Raw genomic sequence first — 9587 nt, 5'->3', positions numbered from 1 at the left:
TTTTTTAAGATTTATTTATTTATTTGAAAGTTAGAGTTACACAGAGAGAGAAGAGGCAGAGAGAGAGAGAGTGGTCTTCCATCCGCTGGTTCACTCCCCAATTGGCTGCAATGGCCAGAGCTGTGCCGATCCAAAGCCAGGAGCTTCTTCCGGGTTTCCCACACAGGTGCAGGAGTCCAAGGACTTGGGCCATCTTCTACTGCTTTCCCAGGCCACAGCAGAGAGCTGGATCAGAAGTGGAACAGCTGAGTCTCGAACCAGCGCCCATGTTTGATGCTGGCCCTCAGACCAGGGCATTTACCCACTGTGCCACAGCACCGGCCCCGCAACTGCTTCTTAAAGTGCTCGGAGCCAACACAGAGGGCAGAGCTAAGACCTCCAGGTCAAAGAGCCTTTCCAGAAATTCCGACCTACACTAACCTCTTCTTTAGGGAGCCTGGAAAATAAGCTGGTACAATCCCGCTGTTTTCTAAATAGTAACAGGGGTGTAACTTCCTGTTTCTATGCTCACCTTAGCTTCTACCCTACACCAAGCCCCATCCCTGCTAGGCCCAGCCCTGTTGAAAGGGAGTTATTCATAAGCATTTGCAGTGTGTTTACATAAGCATTCACACCCACCTTTTTCACTTCTCCCCTCCACCCTGGACGCTTGCCACGTCTTGGGGGTGGGCCGAGGAGTTCCACTTTTACTCAATGCCCACAAGACACATGGTTCCTGTCTGTCACGGCCACGCATCACAAGGTCCCCTTGTGAGAAAACCTCACCAACTCCAGGCTCAGGCTGTCCCTGGGAAGGGAGGACTAGGGCCACCTCCAAACTGCAGTAAAGGAGCAAGATTTCGGGGGGGGGGGGCAGGCCTGGGCTGAATCCAGGCAGCAAGCAAGGAACTCTCGTGCCTTTCCGTCACACTGTCATTGGTAAGTTGTGTTATCCTAGAAGGCTGTTTCAGACCAGAAATCTTCAGCAGCTGGATCGTAAGCGCAGGAGCAGGGCAGGCTGTGGTCAAGACACTGCCTGGGACACTGCGTTCTGTATCTGAGGGCCCGGATTCAAATCCGAGCTCCATCCTCCATTCGGCTTCCTGCGTGTGCACTCTGGGAGAGATCGGGCAGCGGCTCGAGAACTTTGGGTCCCTGCCACCCATGTGAGAGACCCAGATTGAGTTCCTGGTTCAGACTGTGGCCATAGAGGGGGAGATCAGATCTGGGGAAGCCTGGAAGAGCAAACTAAGAAACTGGAATGCCAGGCATTGAGGCAGACAACACAGATTAGGGCAGCCGATGACGGTGGGGCTCGGAGCGGGGGAAGCTAGTTGACATCTGTGGACTAATCCAAACTCTCGAACAGAGGGTTTGTGCTCCTGGAAAGTAAGGTAGTTGGCATTGTCTGGCTGCACAGAATGAATGTCTTGTGGCTTGGAAGAAGCCTGGGTTACAACAATGTATTTTTTTGGTCAAAAGTAACCAAATTGTATGTTTAGGACCTGTGCATATAAATTTGACTAAAACTATTGTGAACAAATTGAACTCTATTTAGGTTTACTTTTGGCAGTGTTATAGGCTAGCAATTGTGAAACTATGAGGGTGCTTCCAGAAGTTTGTGGAATCATTGAATTAAAAGATAAATTCATTTTGGTGTAAAACATTTTTGAAACCTATGTAGAGTGTTTTCATAATATGCATTTTCCATTTTCCATGAACTTTTTCGAGGATCTATCCTATGCATGCATTTCAATTTTTTGCATCAAAATAAAATTATCCATTAATTCCATTTTTCCATGAACTTTTGGAAATACACCCATGCATTCTGTATTTCTGAGCTTGAGGTTAATAGAAGCCAGATTTCTCATTGTTGGAGAAAGAAATCAGAATACGGAAAGAGTGTGTATTGCATTAGAATTGTAGTATGAATCCATGTTTTTTTTTTGTTTTTATTATTTATTTATTTATTTATTTATTGACAGGCAGAGTTAGACAGTGAGAGAGAGAGACAGAGAAAAAGGTCTTCCTTCCATTGGTTCACCCCCCAAATGGCCGCCATGGCTGGCGCATGCGCCGATCTGAAGCCAGGAGCCAGGTGCTTCCTCCTGGTTTCCCATGCGGGTGCAGGGCCCAAGCACTTGGGCCATCCTCCACTGCCTTTCCGGGCCACAGCAGAGAGCTGGACTGGAAGAGGAGCAACCAGGACTAGTACCCGGCGCCCCAACCAGGACTAGAACCCGGGGTGCCGGCGCCACAGGTGGAGGATTAGCCTAGTGAGCTGCGGCGCCAGCCTGAATCCATGTTTTCTAATATGTATTGTATATGGTTACCTATTTCTCTCTCTCTGTGTGTGTGTATGTGTGTATTATTACCTATCTGCTGAGAGGGTCTGGAAGCAAAGACACATCAAGAGGAAGGAGCGTATTTAGAGACCAGATCTTGATTCCTAATACTGCTCCCCAGTAAAGGAACCAGTAATCTTTCAGAAATGGCTCGTCCCAAGTCAAGGCATAAAGGGGTACATTGAAAGCACTCAAAACCCCACTTAATGCATGACGGTAAACAATGCTTGCGATGTATTATGCTCCAATGACTAAAAGGAGGACCCATGCCAACATTACCCTCCGGGAATGAAGGGAGATACCTGCTACGGTAGAATGTCAACTGATAAACACAGAAGGGACCCTGAAGGTGGACAGCCGGCAGTGGGGGGCAGGCCCTTGGCCCAGCGGTCAACACTGCGATCCCACATCAAAGTGCCCGTGAGTCTGGGCTTGGATCCTGACTCCAGCTTCCTGCTAAAGCAGGTCCTGGGAGGCGGCAGGTGATGGCTTGATTTTGTGGGTCCTTGCCACCCACGTGGGAGACATGGATGGGCTTCTTGGTTCCCAGTGTAGCCCAGCCCAGTGCAGCCCAGGCTTTCAGGGATTTGAGGAGTGAATCAGAGGAGTCTCTCTCTCTCTCTCTCTCTCTCTCTCTCTCAAAATAAGTAAATAAATAAAGTGCTGAATAGATGCTAAGTGGTGGGCAAGAGTTAGATAGGAAGTAGGATAACTGGAGTTCCACTTCCAACATCACGTAACCTCCAGTTAAGAGATACACCATCAATTCTGCAGTAGTCCTGCAGAACCTCTTACTCTGAATCTGATTAGGAAGAGATGACGTGAAAGACATCCTCCACCTAACTGGCCTGTGGTCTACAAATCTGAGGGGGCAGGAGGGAGGCGGGGGCCGGCCTTTGCTTCAGCAGTTACGACACTGCTTGGGATGTCTGCATCCTGTACCCGGAGCGCCTGGGTTTGAGCCCCACCTCTGCTTCAGTCCCGCTTCCTGCTAGTGCACACGGTGTGAGGCAGCCGGTGACGGTCCAAGTACTTAGATCCCTGCCACCCACATAGGGGTCCTGTGTTGAGTTTTGAGCTCCTGGCTTTGGCCTGGCCCAGCCCCTACTATTGTGGGCATTTGGGAAGTGAATAAGCAAATGGAAGATTTCTGTCTTTCTTTTTCTCTGCCTTTCAAATAAATAACACTTGAAAAATTAAAATATGAGGATCTTCCAAAAGCTCATGGAAAATGTATATTATAAAAAAAAGCATGGAATACAATTTTTTGGCATCCAAACTGTCCTTAAAATTTTTTTAAAGGTTTGTTTATTTGAAAGAGTTATAGAGATAGAGGGAGAGAAAGAGAGGGATCGATGGTCCAATCTGTTGGTTCACCCCCAAGATGGTAGCAAGAGGCAGGACTGGGCCAGGCCGAAGCCAAGAGCCAGAAGCTTCATCTGGGTCTCCTACATGAGTGGCCCAGGCACTTGGGCCACCTTCCACTGCTTTTCCCAGAGCCTTAGCAGGGAGCTGGATCGGAATTGGAGCAGCCGGGATACAAACCGGCACCCATACAGGATGCAGGTAGCGGCATAACCCACTGCGTCACAGCGCAGGTCCCCCCAAATTACCTTTCAATTTCATGGTCTGTGAACCTTTTGAAATACTCTCAAATTGGGGTCAAAAACACTAAACAGCTGTTCCAGAATAAAGGAAAATAAATACTCCTGGCAACTGAATGCTGTGTGTGAACTTGGATCTGACCCTGGACTCGGAGGGGAAAATAAGAGGAAGGACCCTGTCAGGCCAATTGATGAACTAGATAGCAGCAGTGTAGTAATGCTTAGCCACCTGGAGCTCACTTGGGGTCGTGTAAGGGGCATCTCTCTTTGTTCTTAGAAAGCACACACTGGGGCCGGCATAGTAGGTTAATCCTCCCTCCACCTGCAGTGCAGGCTTCCCATATGGGCACCAGTTCTAGTCCCGGCTGCTCCTCTACTGATCCAGCCCTCTGTTGTAGCCTGGGAGAGCAGTAGAAGATGGCCCAAGTGCTTGGGCCCCTGCACCTGCATGGGAGACTGGGAGGAAGCACCTGGCTCCTGGCTTTGGACATCTCCAACCATTGTGGCCATTTGGGAGTGAACAAACGGAAGGAAGACCTTTCTCTCTGTCTCTCCCTCTCACTATAACTCTACCTCTCAAATAAATAAATATAACATTTTTTAAAAAAGAAAAAGAAAGCACACACTAACACGCTTAGAGATTAAGATGCACCATGTCTGTGACTTACCCTTACAAGGTTCAGGGAGAGAAAGAGGAAGGGGCAAAGAGCGAGAGAACGATAAAGCAAAAGCAAGGCAAAATCACCAACAGTTAGTTGGGAGTGGGGAGCCTGAGTTCCTTGTACTGTTCTTGCAATGTAACTGGCAGACCGAAATTGTACCAAATTAAATTTGGTACAATTGTACCAAACAAAACAAACCAACCTTGGGTGCGGTCAGGAGCCGGAACTCTCTGGCACTGGCATCCAGGAGGCCGGCGCTTCCTGCTGGGCCCAGGGCCAGCCCAGAGTGCGTCAGGCAGGCGTGGAGCCACTCCCCCAGGGTGGGCCCAGCTGGCTGGGGGGCCATCCCAGGTTCTGATGAGGACTTGGCCGAGGCTGGAGCGCAGCTCTGGCAGAGCCCAAGGCCGCACAGCTGTTTCGTGTCAGATGATTCAGAGCTGGGGCCGCAGCGAGCTGGGCTCAGATTTAGCCTCTGCATTTACTGTTTAAGTCTGCTTTTGTTCCCAACGATCCCCATACAGAACATGCTTGTAGTTTTGCAAAGAGGCCTGACTTGTAAAAATCTGGTTAGCATGGCCAGAGAGCCAGGGTAAGCTCTCCTGGTTGGTGAGATAGTAACTAAGGCCCACTAGTACATCTCCCTGAGCAGTACTGTTCCAGAGAGGCCGGTGAACCCCTGCATTGCTAATTGTACAGTTGCCTCCATTTGGACCCTAGGAAGTGAGTTTTCCCAGTTTTTTTTTTTTTTTTTTTTTTAAGGTTTATTTATTTATGTGAAAGTCAGAGTTACAGAGTGAATGGGGGGAGAGGCGCAGTTTCCATCTTTCCCCAAATGGCAGCCACAATGGTCAGGGCTGGACCAGGTCAAAGCCAGGAGCCTGGAACTCTATTTGGGTCTCCTGTGTGTGTGGCAGGGGCCAAGCACTTGGGCCACCTTCTGCTACCTTCCCAGGCACATTAGCAGGGAGTCGGATCAGAAGTGGAGCAGTCAGGACTTGAACCCAGTGCTCAAATGGGATGCTGGTGTTACAGAGGGTGGCTTAATCTGCTGTAGCACAGTGGCCGGCCCAAGATTTTTGTTTTTGGTAATGTCACAAGTCCCACACACCAAGGGCCAAGGCAGGCTTCTTCACACATTCGGGTGGTGGGTATCAGCCACTCCTCTGTCAAGGTCAGGGGAAGCAGGTGGGGCCCAGCACCCTCCAAAGCCTGATCCCACCCTCAAAGTGCTTCCCAACCTCTGACCTCTTCTGGGTTGAAGCACGGAGCGGCCCCAGCTGCTGCTGCTGCCCTCGCCCTCAGCCTTCGTGCAGGAGAAGCTGTTTGTTTCACTCCCACCTGGGCTCACGCAGGGCGCAGCCCGACCTGCGAGCACCTGGCCAGTGTTAGGGAGCCGCCCTTCCCCAGAGCAGCCCGGACAACACAAACCCATTAAAGCCAGGGCTGACTCATCTGGGTGTGGAGGCTGCCGGGGCACATTCTTGCAACACCACCAGCAGCCTGGAGGACAGGCCGGGCAGAGCAATCCGCACTGTGGATTTTGTTTGCTTCTCAAGGCCTGTTCTCCGAGGCCTTCTCTGGCCTGGGCACTGAAATACACGCTGAGCGCGCCCACAGCTCCCAGTGGCCTGAGTCGGTTTTATATGGGGTCAGGGTTTTCCTCCCCCAGGGAATCACTGCTCTGGGGGTCTGAAGGCTCTGGCAGTGGGAGCCCATGAAACTTGGAGAATGAGAAAGGTTCAAGGTTAAGGAAGAGCGGCTGGGAGGCGACCTCTCCCCGCGATCCTCCTCCAAGGAGGTTGGTTCCTCTTGGCCTTGCACTTCCGGGTGGACAGAATTTCTGAGAGTGGCAGGCAGCCCTGCCTAGCACTGAGCACCCAGGCAGAGAGGGGCTGTGATCTGTTTCCAGGCCTCTGAAGCTGGGAGACAGAGCTCCAGTTTGTTGGAGATCAGTAGCACCTGGGAGGCGGGCAGGGAGACCCCGCAGGTCACCACAGGCAGTCTGGGTAGACCTAGCTTGCTCTCCTGGAAACTCCAAACTGGTTCCTCCAGGCAGTGATCTGAAGGGGAACCCCAGGCCCCTGAGAACAAACCCCATTCTGGTCCTGATGAGTAGTCAGTGCTTCGCAGGCCCAGCGGGGGGGCCCCCACCAAGAACACGCATGTGTGATGGCCACACCCGACTCAAGAGAGGACCACACCTCCCCACCGGCCATCGCGGCCCTGTCTCCCATGATCACAGCTGGAATACATGTGTTCCGTGCTACTTCTCGCCTGCTTCCTGAGCTGGGCTGGGAGAAACGGGAAAGAAGAGGAGGGGAGGGGACACCCGGGAAGATGAGAAATCCCTCTGGGCGGGAAGGGCGGGCCTGTGTACTCCGCATCCTGGCCATTTCCTCTACACCAGGGGTGGCCAGCACTCCCCGGGGTGGGAGGGGGGTGCAGGGTTCTGCCAAGGCCTCTGTGCCGTCTTGCCAATGTGCAGCCGACACCAAGGACGGCTGGGTGTGGGTGCAGATGGTGTGATACAGATTCACTTTTTTTTTTTTTATTTGACAGGTAGAGTTATAGACAGTGAGTGAGAGAGAGACAGACAGAAAGGTCTTCCTTCCGTTGGTTCACTCCCCAAATGGCTGCTACGGCCGGCGCTGCGCCAATCCGAAGCCAGGATCCAGGTGCTTCTCCTGGTCTCCCATGTGGGTGCAGGGCCCAAGCACTTGGGCCATCCTCCACTGCCCTCCCGTGCCACAGCAGAGAGCTGGACTGGAAGAGGAGCAACCGGGACTAGAACCTGGCGTCCATATGGGATGCAGGCACCACAGGCAGAGGATTAACCAAATGAGCCACAGCGCCGGCCCCACAGATTCGCTTTTTACCTTTGGAAGAACAAGTTGAAAGGCTTGGCTTTGCTTTGAGGGGTTTTTGTTTGCTTGTCTGTTTTAGTTTGAGAGAGGGAGAGGAAAAGAGAAAGAAGGGGGCGGGGGGAAGGAGAGTTCTCCCATCCACTGGATTCCAAATGCCCACAACTGCCGGCCTGGGCCCGAAGCCTGCAGCCTGGAACTCCATCCAGGTCTTCCAGGTGGGTGGCAGAGACCCAAGTACTTGAGCCATCACCCCTTCCTCCCAGGGTCTGCGTTCAGCAGGAAGCTGGAGTCTGAAGCAGCAGCCAGTGCTACAGCATGGGACACAGATGGCTTAATGAACATCAGCCCCTTGGCTAAACACCTTCCCCAAGGTTATGCCTTTGTAAAAACAGGCAGACCCTTGCTAATGTCAGTGTATGAGAGGACTTCAAAAAATTCATGGAAATGGAATTAAAAGATAAGTTCATTTTAGTGCAAAAAAGTCTTGAAGTCCAAGTGTAGTTTTTTTTCATACATGCATTTCCCATGAGCTTTTGGAAGACTCTTCTTATATTTTTAAAGATTTATTCATTCATTTGAAAGGCAGAGTGACAGAGAGAGATATAGAAAGAGAGAGAGATCTTCCACCCACTGGTTCACTTTCCAAATGGCTCCAATGGCTGGGACTAGGCCAGGTCAAAGCCAAGAGCCTGGAACTCTACCCAGGTCTCCTATGTGGAGGTAGGGACCCAAGTACTTAGGTCGCCGTCTGCTGCCTTCGCAGGCACATTAGCAGGGAGCTCGATTGGAAGTAGAACAGTCAGCACTCAAACCGGCACTCCGATCTGGGATGCCAGTGTCTTCAGACAGAGGCTTAACCCACTGTACCACAACGCCAGCCCTTCTCTGCTTTTCAAATAAATACATCTTCCTTTAAAGCATATGAGAAATTACACATGGATTTCAAGACTGTTTGTATAAATGTACCTTTTAAAGCATTTCCGTGAGTTTTTTGACGTTGCCTTGTAAACTCCATATAATACTGCTGCTCCTGTCAAGATACAAAGAACAGGGGCTGGCGCTGTGGCTCACTCCTCCATCTGCGGTGCTGGCATCCCATACGGGCACCAGGTTCTAGTCCTGGCTGCTCCTCTTCCAGTCCAGCTCTCTGCTGTGGCCCGGGAAGGCAGTGGAGGATGGCCCAAGTGCTTGGGCCCTTGCACCCACGTGGGAGACCGGGAAGAAGCCATTTGGGGGCTGAACCAACGGAAGGAAGACCTTTCTGCCTCTCTCTCTCACTGTCTAACTCTACCTGTCAAATAAGTAAAACAAAACAAAACAAAACACAAAGAACGCCCAGCACTCCAGATAGCTCCCTTGCGCTTCTTTCAATCACTGTTCTTACCTCCATCATCAGAAGAGGTCCGGTGGTGTGTTAGGAAGGTTGCCGGCCTGCACTGGCTTTTTGTGTCTGTGTCTGTAACAAGTTTCCCAAGCACCTGCGGCTCCACCGGCCGCTGCCCAAGGCTCACGTTACTGCTGTGCGTTCACAAGTGAATGTGGAACTGCCGTGAGGCTCTGCTGTGTGCCAGGTCTTTTGGATCGGGATCAGGCATTTGGTCTAGCAGTCATCATGCCTGCGTCCCACCGCGGAGGGCCTGGGTTCAATGCCTGGCTCCAGCTTTCTACTCTCGGAGAGAATGTGAGGCAGCAAGGCTGGCTCCCGGAGTGGGGTCCTGCCACGCACGTGGGAGACCTGGGCTGAGTGTCCTGCTTCCAGACTTGGCCTGGCCTAGTCTCAGCCACTGCAGGCATTTGGGGAGTGAACCAGAAGAAGGCAGTTAATGCCCCCTCCTCTCATCTCTCTCCCTCCCTCTCTCTCTCCCCTCCCCCTTCTTTCTCTCTCTCCCTGTCTCTCAAATATATAAATTTAAAAAAATTTTTAAAGTTTGGATATTTCATTTTTGACCTTTGTATTTAGGGAAAAAAAGTTCATTGATGTCAGTGACTCCATTTGAAAAGCGTTCCATGCGCTGGTATTCATTTTTTAAGCCTGGATCAGTTTAACAAATAGACAAATGACAGAAGAAGCTGTTTCAAAATATGTGTTTACCCTCAGCCACCAAAACTAGGAAATGACGCACCGAGCTTGAT

At 51.2% G+C, this 9587-nt stretch overlaps 1 long non-coding RNA gene across 2 annotated transcripts; it reads right to left on the bottom strand.

Moving 5' to 3' along the window:
* On the bottom strand, window positions 1–6677 carry LOC138844536 (uncharacterized). Of its 2 annotated transcripts, none has more exons than XR_011380448.2 (2): window positions 5836–6677; window positions 1–225 (listed from the first exon to the last, which is right to left on the bottom strand). It is a non-coding gene; the product is annotated as an uncharacterized LOC138844536 (long non-coding RNA). The 2 variants fall into 2 exon arrangements; XR_011380447.2 differs by lacking the exon at window positions 5836–6677 and adding an exon at window positions 4793–5275.
* Window positions 6678–9587: the final 2910 nt, after the last annotated feature.

This window comes from Oryctolagus cuniculus, chromosome 12 (genome assembly GCF_051225735.1).
Source record: "Oryctolagus cuniculus isolate XC-2025 breed Fujian yellow rabbit chromosome 12, ASM5122573v1, whole genome shotgun sequence".
Lineage (NCBI taxonomy): Eukaryota > Metazoa > Chordata > Mammalia > Lagomorpha > Leporidae > Oryctolagus > Oryctolagus cuniculus.
This window is presented reverse-complemented; position numbering and strand designations above follow the sequence as displayed.